Here is an 11,487-nt window from a genome sequence, read left to right on the forward strand (position 1 = left end):
CGGCGTCGTCTAATCAAAATCAGTCCGGCCATCGTTGGCTCGTAGCTCATCATTGCTTAGCATTGACTAGTCATGATAAACGACGTTAGATGGCGCTGCTAATCGTAAATTTCATGAACATAATATAACAATATATTATAATATGTATTATATTATGTTATTATAATATTCATTTTATGCATTTATATTTTTATTTAATTTATTAATAATAATTATTAATATTAATATTTATGTTTTATGTTTATATGAATATCATAATCCATGGATAATGTTATTAAAATTTATAATACCAGTGAGCAGTGAAAAACTGAGAAGATAAGATGACAAGTTATTTTTCTAGCAAATTGACCGTTAGAAGTTATGTTAGTAGGTATTTTACGTTCTTACTTATTAATCGTGCTTATTATACATTTAAAATATTATAATTATTGTATTCGGACAATATCCGAGTGCTTTAATCAAAATGGTACTTGTATATTGGTTGTTCAGTGTTATTTAGTAGACAGTAATTCATATTTGTACCTAGCCACCTAGGTATATGATAACTAAATTATAAATCAAGTTTTATTTTTTGTATCTTCTTACAATTACATTGTTTTAAACTTTTAAATAAAGCACTAACCAGTAACCACCAAAAAAAACCCGTACTCAATATAGTTCGACTAGCGGGAGAAAATTGATTGAGAGATTAAAAAACTTAGTAAGAAGAGAAAATGATTCAACGTAAGTACCATTATCAACAAAATAATGCAAATTCAAGAGACTATTAATGCATTTTGGCTTAAGTTGAACTTTAACTCCAAATAAACTTACTTAAAAAATAAAACCATCACCATGCACATGTATATTTAATCTTTTACAACTTTTATTTTATAAAACTGTGAAGAGCCTTGTGTTCAATTTTCAAGCATTTTGACTTAACGAATAAAAATGTATTAATGTTCATACAAAAAAAACTAAACAAAATTTTTAATTCAAAATGTCTATAAATATTACAAAACTAGTCAAAATATTTTGAAAATTTGATCATGTATAGTAAATGATAAAATAAACATTTAGTGAAAATTTCAAGTATCTACTAGTTATCCGATCTAGTCGTTCGTATTTGAAGTATAACATCGAGTACGACAAAATAAGAAAATAGTAATAGTTAGATGATGAGAATACATTTGTTAATTTATTGGCAGTGTTTGCCGCTTACTACAATATAGATTATAGGTAGTTACTAGTTATACTAACTAATACCTTTAACTATATAATTTTAAATTTATACTTTTCCGTGTGTATCGTATCAATCTTGTTTTTCTCTTAGTGTTAATTTAAAATGTTGAGATATTTTTGAAAGTAAAACTTCTTTACAAGTTTCAAAAAAGGTGTGAGTGTGTGACCGTTACGCTCAGGTGATACACCCCGAAGACAGTTGCAGGTTCGATTTCGGTCAGCGAAATCTGACTTTTTGCATTCTTATTCTGGTATATTCAGTATCTTTTTTACTAAACCAACCATATAGACATATAGTACACGTATACGTATGTTTTCTAACGGTTTTTTTCGTACCCGCCGTAAAGAAGTTTCACTCCATTCTCACGTGCTCACAACACCCAATTTTTTTTAACCATTAGCTTAACTGTATGACCATTAGCATTTTGTATGGTGGTTACGGTTTATTAAGGAACTCCTTGTATGTGGGTCGAAGATTCATTACCAAAAAGCCAGGTGGTCACCGATCCGGGAGCTAGTGACACCGGACGATGCTTGACCGCAACATACATATTTAGTGACTACGGCTGACCACCGCGCCACACCAGACCGCCTAATTTTGAGATTTATTTTATAATAAAATTGTTTTATTTTCGATATTTTTAAATAACATTCAAAAGAACATTATAGAATCTATAGGTTTTTTTTCAGTGGTATTTTTGGATTCTTGTTTTGGCCATTTTGCGACGTAAAACTTAAGTCATCAGCAGTGGTGTAGTCGTAATGGAGCCCTATAAATAAATAAACAAGATAATTAAAAAAATATATCTACCTATTTGTTTTCAAAATTCCCAAAAAGAAGGCACGTTTTTGCTCTAAATTCAAAATCAGAATTTTCTTTCAAAGGAATGCTAATGAAGTTTAAAAAGTGTTTTGGACGAAATGTAAATTTGCATTTTCTATAGAGCATAAGATAGACTTATAGAATATAATATACTGTAAGGTGGCATTGTATATAGCTGCATTTAATTTGTTTTATTATATTATATTTAGTTAGGTACTTATAGGTAACTTATGTACATTAGTATATAAGCGTGTGCATACTGCATAATCTTAATTAAGGCCTCTGAAAACTCTATACATTTTTCATCAAAACGACCTTATAGTGACTGACAGAAATTAATGTATTTCTAGTAGTTCGATTAAAAAAATGTAAAAATTTTTGGTTTGATAATGAAGTTTACTTTGCATATATTCAATATTTTTAATAGTTTTTAATATTATAGTTGATAGGTAAAATTGAAAAAATAATCAATTTTATTACCGTCAATAATTTGCTGAAATTGAAAAGTGCTCCGATTGATGCAAAGTTATATTGTTTATGCATTCCAACATCTTTACATTTTTGAAATCGGATCTTTAGTGATCATTAACGACGCACACAAAGAAGAACAGTGACCACAAGGATCAAAACAATTGCCTAAACACAACTCCTTATAAATGACACTTTTGCAGGGGCCCTTAATTTTAAATACATGCAGACAAGTAGTCCACTTTATAATTTGTATCCATTACACGACAATTGAATTATAACTTAAATATAAATAAAAATGTTTTTAATTTAGGGTATAACTATACAAGGATATTAGATAAAAAAGAGATTACATAAGTAATAATAATTATAACCATAGAGATGCGTGCATTTTACATGCGTACATGTCATATTTGTGATGTGTCGTTTTGACCACAGATATATAAACATACATAAATATGTTTATATATCTGTGGTTTTGACATACAGAAGTTGTTATTATGATTAGTTTTTATGTGATTGTGATATGAATGCAAAAGCACGCTTCAATGCAAAGATAACATTAACAGATTAAAATGATACCTAAAAAGTAAAGACTATAGCTACTGGGACTCGGTAGTACATACATATATTAGTTTTATTTTTTTGAATAGTACCTACTACAGTACTACCCACCTATGCTGTATTGCTATTCAAACGATTTAGGTACCCATTGCACTTGTAAATGGGGAGGATGTTGAACCTGGAGTATAGAGGCCCGGCTATTTTATGGACCTGTTTAATAAATTTGTAATTTTTTATTTTTTACTAGGAATACTTATTTCATATTAAATAATATTTTATGTATCCCCCAAAAATATTTTTTACAAGGAGTAAGGACCCATAATTTGATGTGAGGCTGTGAGAGTCTGTAGGTTCCTACCTAATAATATAATACTAGTAATACTATACTGTACTCAGCTGTAGGTAGTCGATTAGTCTAATCTTAACAACCAAACTGTACGGAAATACGTCATCAGTGTTAAAAATAAACGTACACATATCCATTAATATTGTTTTAGTAATTAACAACGGTATGACGTCGTATTCTCTCATTTAATAATCGGTAGTTCGGTACCTATTCGGTGAAGTATTGTGAGAGGTGCAGAATGCAGATATATTATTAATTATACATTTATACGTATTAAGTACGCCAATTCGCCATTATTATAAAAGTGATAATAATATCATCATCAGTGGACAGTTCATATCATATGGCATTATACATATGTGATATGTATGTAATAAATATATAGCAGGCCAAGTGTATGTTAGCGTGTATTGACCCCGACAGAAGAGTCAACCGGTTACACTTCTGGATGTGAATAATATATTTTATATATATATAAGCGAGTTCATATTTTATCGTTAAACAACTATTAGTATCGCATTATATATTTATATATAAGTAATGTTTGTCAACTGATAATATTTCCAGAAGTCACGTCTCGGTCTCACCATTAAATATCTATTCCGAGTTCTGAAACTTGGAGTTCATGAATAATTATGATTATAGCCTATAGAGTTTAGGCATAGAATGTATTCACATATTATAGACTATAGTAACAACTAATAACTAATAAGTAATAACAATATGTTATTCTATCAAATATACAGTGACTTATAACTTATAAGTTAAACATTTTAGTACATCGACACATCTTATGTATGGACTATAGATATGCATTAAACGATTTAGTACCCAGAATCTTAGGTTTAACTGGATTCGTAAATTGGTGATTATTTACATTCATAAAATAAATACAAAATATTTATAATTTATATATTTTTTAATTTTATTCAATCATAATAGATACTTATATTACCTATGTTATCAGTGATCCGTGTAGTATCCGGTCGTGTTACCTGTTATTCTGTTAAAAAGTGCAAAACGCAAACGACCAACAATTTTTTTTTACCTAGGTGATTAATGATGTGCAAACAACCACAGCCTTATACTACTACAGACAAGAACTGTGTATATAACAACAGCATGCTGGACTGCGTAACAACATAGCGCAGTGATGTAGGCTGTTTATAACACGAAAAAATACAATTACCTATTTATCTATATATCATACTCTGCTACCCCGCATTACCTTACTCAGTAGTAATCGAGTAACCAAAAAGAGCCCTCTATGTTGTTACGCTTTCCATAAACGTAATTACTGAAAGGGTTCGCGGTTAAATATTTGTATGATATATATACTATATAGCCCTACCCTATCCTACAGTACAAGAATGAAAATATTAATCTAATTATTATTATTTTACACAGTTTTAGTTAAAGAACGTTTTGATTTTTAACTTTTAAGAATTGGAGTCTTCTTAGTTTTGTACTTTTGTATCAGCATTTGATAATATGTACCTATAGTACTAATAATGTACTATAATATATGACTATAATATTATTATACTCGTAATTCATATAGAGAATACATTTGATATTTCAATGTTATTAATTATTATTGTAATGACTTACAATAAACTATAAACAATCAAGAGTGTAACATTTTTCTTATTTTGTTTGATAATCTCTAATTATAAATCTTTTTCTTTTTTTACAAGTAAATATTCTTCAATATGTAAAAGAATATTTTGGCATAGGTGATGTTTTGAATAAAAAAAAAATTATTAAAATAAAATGAAATAAAATTTACGAAAATTCAGACAAAAGCTTCTGTGAAGTGCCCGACCATGTTGCATTGTTGCAACTGCGGAATGGCGGCATATGAATTATATACACTCATTATAGTTCAGTGGGTCGCGGTAGTTGTGGAGAATAGAGTGCATGTGTCTGTAGACAATTTCGGCAATATTTTTTACTGTCTGGAAAGAAAAATCTTTATGGAGAGTATCATTTAAGATGTATGGGGTTTTGGTTATTTGACTTAAGCATTTGGATTAAAATACTTGGGTTTTAATAATCAAATTGTAAATCAAATAGTTGTATAGTGTATAGCTAGTAGCAGGTTAAATTACAAATCTAAATAGTTTAGTCAGGGAAGTATAGTTTATATAGTTGTATACAGCCTATATTAAACATTATTAAGCTGTATGTCTGGATATAATTGTATAAATATCAAGTATACAATATATTATTGAATGCGTACAACCGCGTAGTCGTAGTGTAATCTTTTGTCTGATTGTAATCACACTAATAACAAATCCATAGAATATATTTTCTAAAATTTGAACGACTGGCTATTTTTAACATTTTATTAAATTAAGTACCTATAGGTTATTACTTAGTTCTAATTAGCACCTATTTATAATTGATATCTACTTCGTTATTAACGAACACTAAACAATTCAAGCAATTCGATTTTATAAACATAAATGTGCCTATAAGCATAAAAATATTTAATTTTCACTGTTTGTATAGTCCTAAAGAATTGGTAGTTGATGTCTTAGTTGATTTTTACTCATCAATAATATTATATCAAATTCAAATTATTAATATTAGATATTATTTTATTATACGAAAACCTATTTGAAATATAAATTGGACAATTTATTGCCCATTGATACATTAATATTAAACACAAGTTCCTATGTACTACCTAAAAGGCCACAACATTAATGAAAAAAGGTATACCACAATGTATTTGTCATAATAACGACTACCTACCTAATAATCTATATTATAAGGATGATATTTTATAAATCAACAATATTCAGTTTGGTAATCGGCCATCATGGTAATAATCATGTAAACTGTATAGGTACTATTATAAACTAGTATGTCCTAATATACAATAATTATTCCACTAGGTCGATGTGTTTTTGAATTTCTTTAAATATTTTTATGGAACGTTTCTTCCTACGTCCATATTATGTATGCGTTATTTTATACACAGACTAGCAGTACACGCCTATGAGTATAGGTACTAGTATAGTATGGATCAATGATAAATTAAATTTAACTGAATAAATTATATATATTTAACTAAGTATGCATTTTATTTTCTTGGTATGTGATTATTAATAAATACTAAATAATATTATGGATGAGCGTTAAATATTTTATTTATTCAAATGAATAGGTATTTAAATGTTAAATTAAACTATATTTTATATTTTAAATTGTTAATATTAAATAAATATCTATAATTCACATGTAAAGCCATCATAAAATATATCTCAGAAATCGAAATGCAAATGTTAGAAAACAAATTCAGTCTACAGTGTCAACTGTATATACACCTAATTCTTTGAATGCGATGTATAATACAATAAAAACTCAGAACTAGTGACTTGAACTATCTGGCAAAAAACAAAATAGTACACCTACACTCTGACATTTCCATGCCTATAAATACACATTTGTTGTTTTTACTCAAATAAACTATACCATAAAGACACTGAGATAGCGAGATACGACTATAGTCTCTAAGTTTAAATAGAAAAATAAATTGAATTTCTATATTTTAGACACCTCACTGCAGGTACAAACTAATACTTAAACATAAATACCTAGGTAGTTGATAAAAACATTATTTTATAATTCAATTCAAAATATTAAATAATATCCTTTGTTGATCTACTCTTATTATTTGTATTAATTTGTGTGTATCTGAGATATATCGATATATACCTTTCTATATGTATCAAATATCGATACATCGAATTAAATTCAGTTTGGGCATCGTTATGTATCTCTACTGTATATGTGTATGTGTAAATCATAATGGTTTGTGATTTAGAAATGAAATAAATTGCAATTTAATAATATTTATTTAGAATTTATAGTTTTGACTGTTTCGAGTTTCGATGGTTTTGTTGTTTCAATATCTTCCGATTAGCCTTGCAGTAAAAAAATGAATAAATGATTAACAAAGTAGGTAGTAGGCTAACCTAATCTGTCTTCTTTATGTGTACTTGTTGGGGGAGGAGGAGTTATTTGACAAACATTTTGAGGGAAATAACTGTATCCAAGTCTCTAATTTGCGAAAATACAATTAATCGTAGGTATACAGCTTACATATTTTTAAAAATATGATTAAAATCATTTCAAATGTATTACTGCTGCAGGACGATTCCTTTTACTATGTTCTTCGTGTTTATATAAATTACACTTATTCAGTAGGTATACTTACTTTCTCAGTTTCTTATAAAATTTAAATTTATATACCCAAGTTATAGAGATTTGATAATTATTTTAAAAGTTCAATCTAAATTTTAAGGTTACCTACCTATATAGTTATACTTACTAGTGTTCGCCTGGATGTATGAAAGGATAAAGCATCAATTTTCTTCTAGAAATATTTTTTTTCGTGTTTTTTATTTTATCTTCGCAGTACTCATTTTTATTTTTATTTTTAATTAATTTTTTTATCTTGGGTTCGTAAAAGATATTTTTCAGAAGGGTAAATCCGTACATTCATATAACGAATAAAAATAAAACCGCATGTCCTCGGCCACGTTCATGGTCGTTTAATCCTGACTATAGGCACTTTATTTACATATATTCGACATTATAAAAATAAACCTATAGTCGATAAACGCCATGAATTTGGCAATTATTTTGAATGTCCACACGTCCTCATAAACTTAATGTATAACACATTTTGACAATTTATAATTCCCATCTTATTATTTTGTAACATAGCCAATTGGCAAGCGAAAATAAAATAATAGGTTTACATAATATTATTTTGTAATTATACTAATACATATATAATATAATATACTTAAATATTGTATTATGTTTAGAAAAAATTATGGATCAATTTGTTATGATGGGCCATATCCACATATACTGTTAGTCTATAGATAATACTGTAAGCAATAATTGTAGTGCAGTACAGCCTACAGCTATTATAACTTATAACTAGAGTCCGGATTTGTATGCACTCAAAAGGGCAAAAATAGTATGCATTTATGCATCAAAAAACTTCAAAATATGCACTTGATATGCTCTTATTTTTTTTAATAATATGCAAAAATATGCTCTTATACCCAAAATATATGCATTTTAATATTTTTTTTAAAATTTCTTCCATAAATTATAATTCAACAAAATTAGATAAACTTAATTTTTTCATTATAGACATTGACTTTAAACATTTATTAAAGAACAGTAAATATTTAATAAAGAGCAATCCATGTTTTTACTAAAGTTTGAATAGTGCTTCGACTTTTCGGCATTTTAAAATTTATAAATTGTAATGAAATGAAAATTTTAATTTATAAATTTACGGAACGCGAATTACGAAATGATAAATGGGCACTAGTGCACAATTTACTGGCGATAACATACGGAGAATAACATTTATTTCCCAAAAATACGTAATGAACTAATAATTTCAACGATGAAATTGAAACAAAATAATTGGTTTAATAAACTTTTATACAAAATATGCTTGAATATGCAAAAATTTTCAAATATGCAGTCATCTCTAAAATATGCATTTAACTATATGCAAAATAAACTTTTTTCTATGCATTATCTGTTACACAAATCGTTCACATTTCTTACTCCCATCGAAATGCATACACCCATTACAAATATATAAATGCATACAAATCCGGACTCTACTTATAACTTATAATTAGTTACCTAAGTAATATAATTACATATTCACCTAGGTTTGTTGTACGTCTTTAAATTGCTGTGCTTTGCAGTTGTAAACAAGAAATTTTCCTGTAAAATAGCAGATGAGTTGTATTAGTAGACTAATTCCTGGTTGCATGGACCTTCACTAAACATTTAATGAATCAATAATTAATTAATGGTCCCTTAAACATGATTTATTTGATTTAGTGGCCTATGATTGGTCCATTAAATTTTATTGAACCATTAAATTAATCACCTTTCTATGCAACCCGGCATGGGAGTTTGAGAATATTAGGAACTAGGAAGTATGTCTACCTCTACTAAAGCTTATGTGGTTTATTAAAAGAATATGAAATTTTCTCTTATTCAAATACTATAAAATAAAACACTGCCGACGCTTCATAACTGCAGCAATTGCCATTCCCAAATGCCACTCGCTGTATTTTTTTATAGCTTTGAAATTATTCTGTCTATTAAATACATTACGATAGCACCGTACTGTCACCGAGTGAGTTTTATGGCGTTTACTGTTTATGATATACTTTTAAATTGTATTATCTGTTATGTGTAAATATACTGCACTCGTCTTTCGACGCTCCTTGGATTCTGCTATTTAATGAGTAATGACTAATAACATAATGACTCATAAACAACCAAAGGCGACAAAAGAAACAACCTTTCATTAAGTCTTCATAGTTCATCATAAATAACAACCAAAATAGATTTCTTTTAAGTCGTTCATTGATGATATTGTATAGTCCTAGAAATTATGGGCAATATAATCGTTTATAATAAACTGCAGTAAACACTTAACACTACAGTACTACACTACCTACGTCCTACAATCTACATTATACATAAGTTGTAACTACTAACAATTATAATTTATAATTATTGTTTATAACCGACGGTTATTAACCGTATACGGGGTCGTACTACAATAGCAGTACTTAGCAGTAACAATTATAGTACAATTATATAACAATACGCAACATAATATATTAATTAAATAGTAATCAATACTGTAATTATATCAATTGAAACCAAATCATCGATTGTTAAAAAATAATAACAATATGCACTGTGCAGTGAGTGTTTAATCGTAAAGTAGTTGAGTGTCTGGCACACGCATAATAATATTAATTAGGAATTACGCATTGTACGAACAGCGGTCAGCGATTTTATAATATACGACATACGTACTGTATAAACGCAAATATACAACACTGAAAACTCGATAAAATATTACATCGCGGATGATGGACACTATTTATACTATTGAGTAATGAGTATAGAGTATAGACGATAATTATTGTTCCCGCGTCATCGTCGGAAAAGGAAGTGGAAAAAAACCATTCGTCACAAAATCCGTCGTCTGGCTTTATTTACCTTGGACGTGTTCAGTGTAGTTGAGCTCTCACGCAGTGAGTCAGACAGTCAGTTTTATAAACTTACAATATACAATATTATATTCTATAAAAAATAAAAATACCTCGTCGGCGGCGCATCATCGTCATTAATCTAATAATGTGATAATTTATAATATCTATTATTATTAGTTATTACCTATATATATTTGTTATGCACTTATGCATGTATATAGATTATAGGCATATAGCAATAGCGATGCGCAGCCGCACAAATCCGATTTGTGTATTTTGAGAGGAAATTTTATTTAATGAATTTATGATAGATACCTATGTGTCCGCGTAGAAGCAAATCGACGATCATGATTCGTGTTGATATTATATATATTTATATTAGTTAGCATATATAGAACATTATATAATTAAAAATCCGTAGGTAGCTGTAGGTCGATGTGCTATGTACAGTGTAGTAGTATACCTACATATAACTAACACAAGTATATTATTATAGTAAACACGCCTTTCGCGTAGAATATATGTATATTATACATTTTTGTACTTTAAAAAGCACAAAAAAATAAAATTGTTTTAAAAAAACATAATTACACTGATTAGCTATGTATTTGTGGCTGACCAGTTCGGTTAAAGAAAGTGGTTTTTACTTTTTAGGGATCACGGTTATATAGAGAATGGAGATGATATTTGCCACACTTGTGGGATATTGAAGTCTTTAATACTATTGTCTATTGTAACCGTTCTAATTTTTGCCTATGTATGTGTAAATCGCATTTCGGAGTATTTTCCGATAACGAAGGGCAAGAACTAGAAGACTACATAAATATTTCTGTTTTCAGGTTGGGAATATTGTAGTACGTTTATGTACAGAATACTGCGATGGCCACGAAATATCGAAAAAAATTATAACTATAAACCTTGTGCTGGGATGATTTATTCAAATATTTGAATTTGAATTCGGTGGGTGTGTATGATTTTCATTTACCAAATTATTA

Source organism: Myzus persicae, unplaced genomic scaffold, assembly GCF_001856785.1.
Source record: "Myzus persicae strain clone G006 unplaced genomic scaffold, MPER_G0061.0, whole genome shotgun sequence".
Classification (NCBI taxonomy): domain Eukaryota; kingdom Metazoa; phylum Arthropoda; class Insecta; order Hemiptera; family Aphididae; genus Myzus; species Myzus persicae.